We start from the raw sequence: 13,238 nt of genomic DNA, 5'->3' as shown, positions 1-13,238 counted from the left end.
TATGACAGCTTTTCTTGATTGTTCACCATTTGTCTCACCACTATTTATTGGGTAGCTTAACTTTTCTTCAGATTCATATTTTAAATGTCATTTTTGTCAGATACTAAATTTTTGTGTGTTTGGGATTGCTTTCAAAAACTTCTGTAGTGTTCCATTGTTCTGTTTACTGTTGGAATAGTCTCACTTCGTTTTATTGATTGTGTTGATTGATTGTATTTGTATATTGTAATGCCTGGAAATGCAAGCATTCATTTTATTATTGTTCTTTAAAAGTTTTCCTGACTATTCCCAGCAATATATTTGACAAATTTTTTGCTTACTTGAGCATCCAACTAAACGTATATGTAGATTATGCTCTGTACTTCCATTTCTCCAACTGCTAAATTATGATCGAGAGCATCTATTGAGTGCTTTGTGCCAGACGCTCAAGTATTTTTACATGCATCAACTCATTTAATGTTAGCAGTGACCCTATATGGTAGGTATGTTCACTGGCTGTTTTACAGAGAGGAAATGGAAGCATGGGATGTTAAGTAAACTTGCCCAAGGTCACATAGCTAGCGTGTGGCAGAGCTAGCTACTGCATGTAACATGCTCACTAAATCCAGGCAGTCCGGCTCCAGAGCTAACTATCTGTCAAACAGTATAGCGAGGGTTAATAATATCTTGATGTTTGGGGTTTTTGTTTGTTTGTTTGTTTGTTTTGTTATGGGTTTTTTTTTTTTTTTGCTTTAAACTGGAAATACTACGAAATAATAAGCCTGAGATACCACAATGATTAAAAACATTGTTCAAATCAGCTTCATATGCATATTCTATAGCAATATATTTTTTCCTTTAAAGTGATGAAGGGTGGAATTTTCTTTACGTTATAACATAGCGCTAAGAGTTCTGAATCTCAACAAAGGAGAAAACAAGAGGCAGCAAACTATGGCTGGAAGGACCCTGGACTGGGTAACAGGAAAACAAGGGTTCTAGTACTTCCATTGGTGCTAACTAGCTTAACTACCACTAAAAATAGCTTCCTTATTAGTTTGTAACTCTGACTAAGATTCCACTGTGACAGATTCCTTACTCTAGGCTAACTCTCTAAGGTGTAACTAGCCCTGGTGACGTAATACTTGTCAGGATATTTGTTATCTATACTATGGTGTGATTTCAATTCCTCCTAACTAAGAAATTAGCCCTGACATAATAGAAGTTGTCATAGTCCAAAGGGGAGATGGAAATAGAAGGTAATGTTATTCTGGAGCCTGGAGAGGAGGAAGGCTTTAAGAGTATGGTATGCATGGTGGGAGACCACACTTAAAACCAGCCAGTTGGTCATTAGCCTCAAGTGACAGAAGTGAAAGAGGAGATTGGAAGGAGCAAGAGGGTCCCATGGAGAGGAAGGAGGTGGGGAGAGGCTTCTGTACTTAAAGTTTTCCCAGGACTGAGCGTTCTAAAAGGAGGACTTCCTCTGGGGATATGGGAGGGAGGAAGGGAATGTGAAAGGAGTCCACGCCCTTGACATTCACTCAGAGGCTCTGAGGTTCATTGGAAATGCTGCCTGAGAAGCTATGTCTGGGGGCATGCAAGCATACACATGCAGCACCATAAAAGGAGACAGTGTTTTAGACTTTCCTCAAATCCTCCCAGCTGTGAACTTCTTCAACAAAGTTCTTGGAACATCATGCCTCTACCAAACCTTCCCCTATTTGTCACTGCCATAGTGATGCTGACCTTGAAATCCCATACCAGGGAAAAAAATGTGGGGGGTTCAATAGCATTACCTTATATATAAATTCTTACTAACTCACACAAATATTGTTCATTTCTTTGTGTTTTATGGGAGGTGTGAGTGGAATAGTTTTAGTGGTTATGCTGATTATAAAAGCAATGGATGCTTAGTGTAAAAAATCAATGGCAGAGAAGGAAGAAAGTGAGCTTCTCCTCTCACCCTTCCACACTGTAGTATGTCTCTTCCAAACTTTTCAAAATGGTAGCTCACTGTTCTGCCATTGACAGTTTTACTTAACCTAATATTGTGAACATCTCTATGTGTCAATAAACGTAGCACCCCATCATTTTTATCAATGGCTCCATAGTATCCTGTAGTATTTGCTGCTGTATATGAGTTATTCAGCAAACCCAATTGATGGACATTTAGATCATGGCAATCTCTTTTTATTCTACATTATCCTTGTACTAATTGTTCCTAAGGCATTAATTTTCTAAGAAAAGAATTGCTAAGCTAAATGACACTATAGTGTGTGTGTGTGTGTGTGTGTGTGTATCGGGGAGGGAGGGAGTATATATATATTACACATATAGTACATATATATTACATAAATATATATACACACACACACATATACATACACATATATATACATATATATACATATTAAATTTTACTGTACCTTTTATATCTCCACCAGTTGCTTACATCCTTTGCCATGTCTCTTGGTGGTGTTCAGCTTTTTTCAGAAATCATTTTAAAACTTGCCCTATTGTTTCTTATTCCATTTCACAATTGATAGAATGTGGGTTAGGTTAATGGGGAACTCACAGATTCTCATATTTGGGGCATCTTTTATTCTTTAGGTCTTAAAGAAATCTTTCTAGGGGCATCAGACATCAAGCTGCTGGCAAATGAAAAGTCTACATGAAAAGACAGGCACAACAAAGGAGTGATGCCATATGTTCTTGGTGTTCATTCTCATGTAACTCAATCTTCCTTATGAACATTTTGGCGAAAATGAGTTGGGTAGAAAAAGTGCACTTTTTTAGACTTGATTATCTTGGATTGCATGAGAGATTCTGGCAAGGAGCTACTGACACCCATTGACTTTCCTTTCTCTTTGTGCTGAGCACTGTATAAAGAGATCAAAGTCTTGGATGTAATCTCTTCCAGGGCCACTTAGCTGCATTTTCTTCCTCAGTGCCTACTGAACCTCTAAACCTTGCCAGACGTAATAAATGAGAGCTGGAGATTTTGAGAAGCCCAACCAACACCATATAAATGGCTCCAGGGCGGATCTGTTGGCCCCACTCAAAGAGAAGCAACATAACATCAGAACAAACTAGAAGGCATTATGCTTAGTTCGTGGACTGCAGGCTGAGCTGAACCAGGCTAGAATCGGGGCATGGTGCCTATTGTAAAATCAGTGGGAGAAGAAAAAAGAAAGAGAAATAGAAAATGTGCTGAGTCAGGGCCATGGTTATCCATGACAATGTTGGGATATGGCTGCTAAAGAAAAGTCACAAATTAGATTGATGGGAACCCAACAAATATGTGCCTAGCATCAACTGGATCTTCTCTCCTCCCCAGCAGACTTTGTATATCTGTACATCTTTGTTTTATTGCATCTCTCTCTTTCTCTCTCCTTCCTTCCTCCTTTTCCTTCCTTCATTCTTCCTATCCTAGGTGCTGAAAATCCAGTGACCGATGAGACTTGTATCATTTCTCTGTCTCTAATGAATGCTTTCTCCCTTACCTACAAATTGTCCCGGTCTTTCCCATTCTAAAGGGTTTCTTCCTTCAACTATGTTCTCCATTTTGGGGAATAGTTTATACTATAGCTAAAACTTCCTTAGTATCCATTCATTCTTTAACAAATCGTTGCCACTAAACCATTTTCTGCCATCCTGGTTTTAAATATCCCAAGTGATGTGATGACCATTTAGGGATATCCAGCAAAAAACACCTTCATATGTGAGAACTCTCCCATTCATGAGGCTTAGTGGACACAGACTTCTTTCACCCTTTATGCAAGTTGAAGAGGATCAGACTTGTCCTTTTCCCTGTGAGAGTGTGAGTACATGATCTAGGTCTGGCCAATGGGATTGGCCAAAAAGGCAAAAGGAACTTTGATTTCGGAGAGAATGAAGCAAAGACACAGAGTCAGTTAGAAATTATTCACAGAAGCAGGGGTGAGGTTGAACTTTCTGGTTAAATACAGTGAACACGTCAGAGGGGTGGACCCCACAGCAATTCTTCACCAGACAGTTCCTTGGGCAAAACCCTAACTATGTTCCCTAATTTCAGCTTCTCTGGTTCCTGCCAATGTTCTTAGTATGGTTCTCCATTCTTACTGTTTTGAGTTATTCAATATTCTTCAATATTCAATATTCAATATTCTTGAGTTATTCACCCTTTTCTGAAGATAGCCAGAGTTGGTTTGTATTGTTTGCCACCACAAACCTTGACTGATAAAGATGTCCTCCTCACCGTGCAAAGGCCCCTTCTCAGTTGCATCCTCCCTTAGCTCTTTGTAGCATTTGAAACTGAATCCTCTCCCTCCTGAAACTTCTCTTATTTTTTTTTTTAAAGATTTTATTTATTTATTTGACAGAGAGAGACACAGCGAGAGAGGGAGGGGGAGTGGGAGAGGGAGAAGCAGGCCTCCTGCAGAGCAGGGAACCCGATGCGGGGCTCAATCCCAGGACCCTGGGACCATGACCTGAGCCGAAGGCAGACACTTAATGACTGAGCCACCCAGGCATCCCTGAAACTTCTCTTATGTTGTCTTTAGTTACCCTATGCTCTCTGAAAGTCCTCCTATCTCTCTTACTATTGCTTCCTTATATTTTTTATGGATTATTTTATTTCTCTCATTGTCTCTCATTCTGTCCTGACTTTCATTTCTCTATTTAAGGTCTCTCCAATGAACTCACCCTCTCCTATGTCTTCAGCCCAATCTTTAAACTTAACCTATGGTTTGTGAGACATCTCCATCTTTATTTCCATAGTACCTCAAACTCAGCATCTCTATTTGCCCCTACCTCTATTCTCTTGGTCATCTCAATTGAAACCTCAGAAGTATTGTTGATTCTTCCTTCCCCCTTCTCCTCGACATTAATTTCCATGTTAAGTCTTGGCTTGTAGCCCGGTGAGCTCACAGAAGAAGAAGTGTTCTCCTTTCAGGGTCTCGAAGTGTTGTCCATAGAAAGCTTATGGTACTAAATGGTCTCTAAGATCTGTTTCCACTCTACCATTCCACGATTGTATACATGTTAGTGCTGCAGTGGATTCTGCCTCCTGCCATCATCCCCTTCTTTCCATGCCCGTTGTCACCATTGCCAAAAGGCTCTCACTTTGCCATCTGGGAAGCATAGAGTACTGGCTCAAAGCAGAGGTTCTGAAATCAGGTATATTAAGTTCAGGCTCTGGTTCTGCCTCCACTGCTATAAGCCATAACCTTGGGCAAATTGCTTAACTTGTCTGAGCCTCATTTCCCATTTCAAATGGGAATACCAGTAGTGTTTACCTAATAGGGTTATTGTTAGCATTAAATGAAATAATACCTGTCAAGTACTACGCCTGCAATCTAATAAATGCTAGATAAATGCTAGTTGTTATTATTAATTTTTCCTTAGACCGTCAAAGTAACCTCCCATTTGTCCTGCCATCAGGATGCACAATGGTCAAAGTTGCGAAGGTAGGACTATGCCCAAATTGGATGCTTAATAAATGTTTGCTGAGAAATAGATGAATGGACAAATGATGGATAAATCAATGTATGGATGGATAAATAAATTAATTAATGAGGTATCTAATGGCAATCTATACTATCTTTCTTTTTAGATTAATTTTCTTGGAGGGGAAAAGGACTATATTCTTTTTAACCATTGACTCCGTACCTGGCATAGTGCCTGACACTCACCATGTAAGTACAAGGAAAAGTAGATACAGGCCACAGAATTCAAAATTATTCTCTTGGTAGAATTTGAAAAAAATATATTGTATTTTAAAATCTTCCCATAGAGTAAGAAGGCCTACATCTTACCTAAATACCAAAGAAGTGGCTGAAAATTGAAAAATGTTGGCAACTTCTCATTTTTTTTCTATAAAATAGGTATTCGTGCATTTGGAAAGTATGAATTTTTAAATATAGTCAACTCTTCAACAACACAGGGGTTAAGGGCTCTGATCCCTGCACAGCAGAAAATCCACATATAACTTTGGACTCCCGCAAAACATAACTACTAATAGCCTACTGTTGATTGGAAGACTTACCAATAACATAAACAGTCAATTAACACATATTTTGTATGTTATGTACTATATTCTTACAATAAAGTATGCTAGAGAAAAGAAAATGGTATTAAGAAAAGCATAAGGAAGAGAAAATACATTTACAGTACTGTACATATATTTACTGAAAAATGTCTGCAAATAAGTGGACACTACAGTTCAAGGTCCCATGTTTTTCAAGGGTCAACCGCATCTTTTCCACTTTGATTTTTTTTCTCAGTGTTGGGTATGCGAAGTTTCAGGGTTAACCCCATGAGAGCACCCAGGAGAAGTATAAACAATCACGATGTTACCTCAACCGTAGGAAGGCAAGTAGAATTCTGTTTCAGGTACAAAGAGCTCACAAAGTCTGATAAGCACCAGACCCCTCAGAGTTGGGAAGTGGGAGTGTTCTTACTCTCCAGAGACACTTTTAGTTCCTCTTCACCCTGCGCTCTTCTCTTTGGTTCACACAGTACAGATTCCACCATGCCTTACCCACCTTGGAATAACAGTCTGCTGATCGCCTCTGCTTCCTCCTCCCACCGACGGAAGGACCTTCCTCTCTACTTGGCTCCCCCCATTACTTTTGAAGATCTCATTATGCAAGGGCATCACATCCCAACATCTCAGTTCCTTAACCTCCTGATTCCTAATGATCTCCATTCCTCCACAGCCACCCATGTTACATGCTGTACTTGTTACCATCAGAAATTCATCACCTCACAAATCACAACTTCAAACATTCCACTTCTCATCCGTGACCTCCCCTTTCCAGTTTTCCTGCTTGGCCTCATTGAGCTTTTAGATCCATGGATCCTTCCACCTTGGTTCTTTTGGGGTTTGTTTTTGTTTGTACTTTTGTCCTCCCTTCCCCCATACCAGCTTAGATTCCTGGGTGCATCATTCTAATTGTCCTGTTGCAAACATGCTGGGCTTACCTGGCCTCTCCTTTCACAGCATCTACTTACAGGACCCCAGCCCTGGATGAACTCCACCATCCACCTCCCCCGTGTCCGGGCCTGAGCAGCTGAGTGTTGTTATAAAAGTCACAGAACCAATCCAGGTTAGTATCACAATAAAAATCTCAATTACACATTTCAGTGGGTGGTCTACATGGCCCAGCAATCTTACTTTTGTTCTCTAGAAAGTTTGAGTTTCCATTCTTCCCAACTACTATTTGCCCCTCACTCTCAGAAGACCACCTGTTGCAGACATTGTAGGTTTGTCCTTGTTGATGAAATCCTGATTTTATTTCAGTGATATGGAATCCCATTTGGGCTAAGCCAGTAGTTTTTAACCTGTGTTATGTGAATCTTCAAGGGAACACAAAGACTTTCCAAGGGAATATGAGTAAATTTTTCTGCACAGATCCACCTGAAAATGCCCTACTGGTCTTCTACTCTCACCTCCCTCTGGCAATTACCCTTTTTTGGCTTCATAGAAGAAATTCATGCATTTCCTTTTTAAAAATCTTACTGTGGGGAATTGTACAGTGCTGTAAGCTCTGATGCAGTAAATCAAGGGATATTTAAAAATATTATCAGAGAAGATTTCTTTAATTAAGGCACCATAAACTCATGATGGGAATTCATGTCTTTATAACATATTTCCATTAGAAGTGAAGTATAGTTTTAGAAATGGGGCATTTGGTCTATATTGGGATATTTTGAACTATGATATAGAGTGTAGCAGTGGGAGGGATGACAACTTTCGTTTAATGACTTAGAAGAAATGTTGAAGGTGATGTGCCTTGTTTTATCCTTGGCAAGATTCCAGGACTTCTCTCTTCATCTTGGAATCCACTTATTCAAGATTGTAAAAAGCGTGCTGGCCAGTACCGATCTGCATGAACGCTACTCTCTGAATCTTCACCATGCACAGGAATGAAAAGGCATCAAGTGAGTACTTTTATCTGTGTCTCTGATTGCACCTCAGTTGCATATTTTGTTGGATTTCGAGGAGGAAGAGGTGAAAAGTTCTCTGCTGACTTCCCACAGGTAAACAATACAGCTTAGAGTACAAAACTGTGAATCAAAGTTAATGTTTTATGTATTTGTTCAGACTAGTAGGATAACATTTTCACTATTATTTACCAAAAGATTCTTGAATATTGTAAATCCACATTCATTTTTCCTTAAGCGAACATCTTCAGCTGGCTGTCAGCATCAAATACTCCCTTGTTAGTTTATTTATACCAACCATCCTTGCACGTGGTTTGGACTCTCCCAACAGAAATATGCAGTGGATTCTACTGTGCATTTAACAGCTGGTGCTACAACATTGTACAGCCCCAGGGCGCACCATTCCCAGGCTGTCCCGTTAACAACAGTCCTTGATCCTTTTGTGAGCCTGAATTGACAAGGGCCCATTATCTTCTGCCCCTCTTTCTCTCTTATTTTCTGTAACTTTGCACAGAGTAGATTTAACTGTACTATGAAAAGTAGAATTTCTATTTAGGTATAAGTTTAGGACAATAAGTTCACTAAAGGCAAACCAGTATGTAAAGCTATCTTCATCCTCTCAGATGAAGATATTCAATTCTAACAATTCTAACTGCTTAGCCCTGGGCTTTATGTTAAGGGAGAAAACTAAACCTTTATTTGTTTAAGCAGCTTTTGGTTGGATATTCTGTTACTTGCAGCCAAAGCATCCCAAACTGACTCATCTTCTTAATTCATTTCTCACAGAGAATATTGCATTCATCAGACCATGCCTCCCAACCACCAATCCCACAGAATTTCCTAGACCCCCACACACTCTTTCTCTCCTTTTTCCACAATAGAGGAGACATCTTTCCTCTGATTGAAAGCCATTTAGCCACATGTGGTTTGCCTTCCAACTGAGGCTCTTGCTGTAGTAGTCATCCTCTCTGTTTTGCGTCTTCAGCCTTTTATTCTCCACCAAACTTTCCAACAATATACAAAGCCTCTTATATATTCCACCCTCAAACAAACAACAAACAAAAATATCTCCCTTGATGATATATTTCCCTCTGCCTGTATTCCTATTGTTCTTCTCTCATTTCCAGCCAAGGCTCACAAGCCTTATCCTCATTCACCATCTCTATGTCCTTTCCTTCTTCTATGCCACCAATCTATAAAAAGGGCTATTACTGAGGTTATTGTGACAGTTATGTAACTAAATCCAACAGACATTTCTCAGTCTTATCATACGGAATTTCTTAGCAGCATTTGACACTATTGACTACTGACCAGTTTTTAAACCATTCTCATTTGTCTCCTATCAGACCGCACACTCCTGGCTAACTACCACCCCCATGGCCCTGGCATGTCAGACTCCTGTTCTGATTCCTCCTTCTCAAGCCACTTCTGAACGTTGGCTCTCTTCAGGGCTCTCTCTTGGCCTTTCTCTTCCTCTTTTGCTCTGTTCTGTAATTCTAGAATGATCTTATCTCTGTAGGCACCTGACTCTCAAATGTGTTTCTCCAGTCTAATCTTTTTGGGAGCTCCACCTTTGCATAGGTGATTGCTTTTTGTTTTTGTTTTCTATTTTATTTTATTTTATTATGTTATGTTAGTCACCATAAAATACATCATTAGTTTTTGATGTAGTGATCCACGATTCATTGTTTTTGTATAACACCCTGTGCTCCATGCAGTACGTGCTCTCCTTAATACCCATCACCGGGATAGCCCATCCCCCCACCCCCTTCCCCTCTAAAACCCTCAGTTTGTTTCTCAGAGTCCATCGTCTCTCATTGCATAGGTGATTGTTAACTTGACTCTCTACTTGGATGGCTCACAGGCACCTCAGACATAAGATTGATAAAACCAAATTCTTTTTTTTTTTTTTTAAGATTATTTATTTATTTATTTGACAGAGACAGAGACAGCGAGAGCAGGAACACAAGCAGGGGGAGTGGGAGAGGGAGAAGCAGGCTTCCCTTGGAGCAGGGAGCCCGATGCGGGACTCGATCCCAGGACCCTGGGATCATGACCCGAGCCGAAGGCAGACGCTTAACGACTGAGCCACCCAGGAGCCCGATAAAACCAAATTCTTAATCTTTACCCACTCAAAAGTGCTTCGCCCTTTGGTCTTCTACATCAATAAATGACATCTCCATTTTTCCAGATGCTCTTGCTAGAATACTGGGTGCATCATCCTTGACATAGCCCCCCTTTTTAAAAAATTTTTATTTTATTTAATTTAAATTCAAATTAGTTAACGTATAGTGTATTATTAGTTTCAGGGGTAAAATTTAGTGAGTCATCAATTGCATATAACACCCAGTGCTCATTTCATCAAGTGCCCCCCTTAATGCCCATCACCCAGTTACCCCATCCCCCCATCCACCTCCCCTCCAGCAACCCTCAGTTAGTTTCCTATAGTTAGGAGTCTCTTATGGTTTGTCTCCCTCTCTGATTTCATCTTATTTTATTTTTCCCTCCCTTCCCCATGATCATCTGTTTTGGTTCTTAAATTCCACATATGAATTAAATCATATGATAATTGTCTTTCTCTGATTGACTAATTTCACTTAGTGTAATAGCCTCTAGCTCCATCCACATCATTGTAAATGGTAAGATTTCATTTTTTGATGGCTTAGTTATATATATATATATATATATCACATCTTCTTCATCCATTCATCTGCCGAAGGACATCTGAGCTCTTTCCATATTTTGGCTATTGTGGACCTTGCTGCTATAAACATTGGGGTGTAGGTACCCCTTTGAATCACTATTCCTGTATCCTTTGGAGAAATATGTAGTAGTGCAATTGTGTTTTTCCATTTTTTGTGCTTGACATAGCCCTTACCTTCTATCTCACCTCCCTTCTTCAACCTCAACTTCAGTTCCAAATAAGACATCACCAAGTCCTATAAATTTTACCTCTAAAATATCCCCTGTATCAATCCACTTGTAGTTGTTTCCACCCTAGCAATAATCCAAACCACCACAGACTTTCACCATAGCTTCTTAACTGGTTTTCCTCCATACTTTCTCTAATCCATTCTTCACATAAGAGCCAGGCAATGATTGAAAAGATAAAGTTAATCATGCCATTTCCCATCATAAAATAGCCCTTCAATGGCTACCCATTGCACTTGGATAAAACCCTGCTATCTTTATTTTTTTTCTTTATTTTTTTGTCAAGTATAATTAATATACAGTGTTATATTAATCTCAAGTGTACAATAAATCCTATATAATTACTCAGGGCTCATCATTATAAGTGTATTCTTTTTTTTAAAATATAGTTGACACACAATGTTACATTAGTTTGGGGTGCACAACTTAGTGATTTGACAAGTTTATACATTATGCTCTGTTCACCACAAGTGTAGTTACCATTTGTCCCATTATATTGCTATTACAATATCATTGACTGTATTTCTTATGTAGTGACTTTTATTCCCGTGACTTATTCATTCCGTAACTGGAGGCCTATATTTCCCTTTCCCCTTCACCCATTTTGCCCAACTTCCCACCCCCCTCTCCTTTGGCAACCATCGGTTTGTTCTCTGTAAAAAAAAGTCTGCTACCTTTGATGTTGCCTTTCAAGCATTGCATAATTAATCTCCCTCTTAGCAGCCCAATCTCATCACGTGTCTCTCCTGTTGGCTCACTGTGACCCAACCACATTAGCCTCGTTCAGTTCCTGGAGAGTGCCAAGTTCTTTGCTTATTCAAGACCTGCTCAGTATATAATGCTATTTTCCAGGCTTTGCCTTCTAGTCTAAATTTAAATGTTATTTCCTCAAAAAGTCCTTTCCTAACACCCCAATCCAAGTTTTCCCGGTGACATTACTCTATACACAATGTTTATCATTGGCTGGATGCAGTTTTCCCACTTTTTTTTCCTATTTCCAACTGTGCTCCTACAAACATTTTTACATATGTGGGCAAGAGTTTCCCTAAGGCGGTGTTTTTCAAACTGGGGATTCTAATCCTTTTTTTTTTCAAGAAGAAAGAAAATAGAGGAGACTAGAATAAAAATACTAGAGTGCATTGCATGTAATAAGTGTAAGCTTAGTTTTATGAAACTTTTATTTCAGTTGTGTGTGTGTGTGTGTGTGTTAGATTCCAAGCTAAAATAGATTTATTACTGCAGGTCAAAGTAAAAAATGGTTGGAAAGCCACTATTCCAGGGTACATTTTAGGAATGTGTATCTTGGGTCATAGTGTCCAATTATAATTTTAAACACAAATATAGGAAATCAGAAACTCCAGTGGGGGGGAAATTTTATATATAACATTATATATATATTTACATATATATATAAGATATATTTGTATATATATCCTTCAGATATTATGTAAGAGGTAAGTTATTTATGTAGAAATCCGTGTTGTTTAAGCACACAGAGCAGTGACAGAAACCAGGAGGTCTGAAATTTTAGTATGCATTCCCTTTCCATAACTTTCCACATCACCAATTTACATTATGGCTAGAAATAAATCCTTCGTGTTTATTTAAACACTAAAAGTGCAGAACCCATTTATTTTATTGTGTAAAACTCGACTGGAAAAAGCCTGGCTGCTTAGGACAGTAATCCCCAATCCATGGACAAAATACCACGTCCATGTGCTGTGTTCTATTCTCGGTTCCACTTGGGGCACCAATGCCCTTTCACCCACCTTCACTGCGCAGCAAAGACCTGTCCCCCTGCCAGCCAGACCGAGCCGGAGCAGACAGCTGCTTCTGCGGAGCACCGTCTACCCTGAAATACCCACGCAGAGCCTGATGCCCCACTGTTCCGGGTCCGCCAGAAGACCCTTGGGAAAATCCAAATGCTTTACATAGGAGGAAGTCACCTTTTTAAACCATTCGTTTCAAAAGCGGGATCGGGACCTTGAATGAATGGGATGGGACTAAGTTAGCTCCTCCAGCGCGCTGAGGTGGGAAAGAGCAACGGGACCTTCGGTGAGGACGCGGTCTGGGTCCCCCAGCGGGATGTGGAAAAGAAGGGCTGGAGACAAAGCCTTCCTACCCAGCCGTTTTGCCGTGACCATAAATACTATCCCTGTTGCTGTGGGGACATGTTGGAAGCGCCAGGACGCAGAGCCACGTGTCAGCTCGGGTCCGTCCAACCTCATTCACATGCCGCAGGCTCTGTGAGGCGTCAGGCGCTGCCCCACACTCACCCTCAAACACGGTTTCCCAGAAGTCAGTATTTGGAATATAGAAACCAACCAAGTTTGGGATGCCCGTCTGGCTTATGTGTCACCCTTGTATTTCTATTGTAATTATCTTCAGGACCGGCCTGACCCCTT

The sequence above is a fragment of the Neomonachus schauinslandi genome, chromosome 9 (genome assembly GCF_002201575.2).
Source record: "Neomonachus schauinslandi chromosome 9, ASM220157v2, whole genome shotgun sequence".
NCBI lineage: Eukaryota > Metazoa > Chordata > Mammalia > Carnivora > Phocidae > Neomonachus > Neomonachus schauinslandi.
This window is presented reverse-complemented; position numbering follows the sequence as displayed.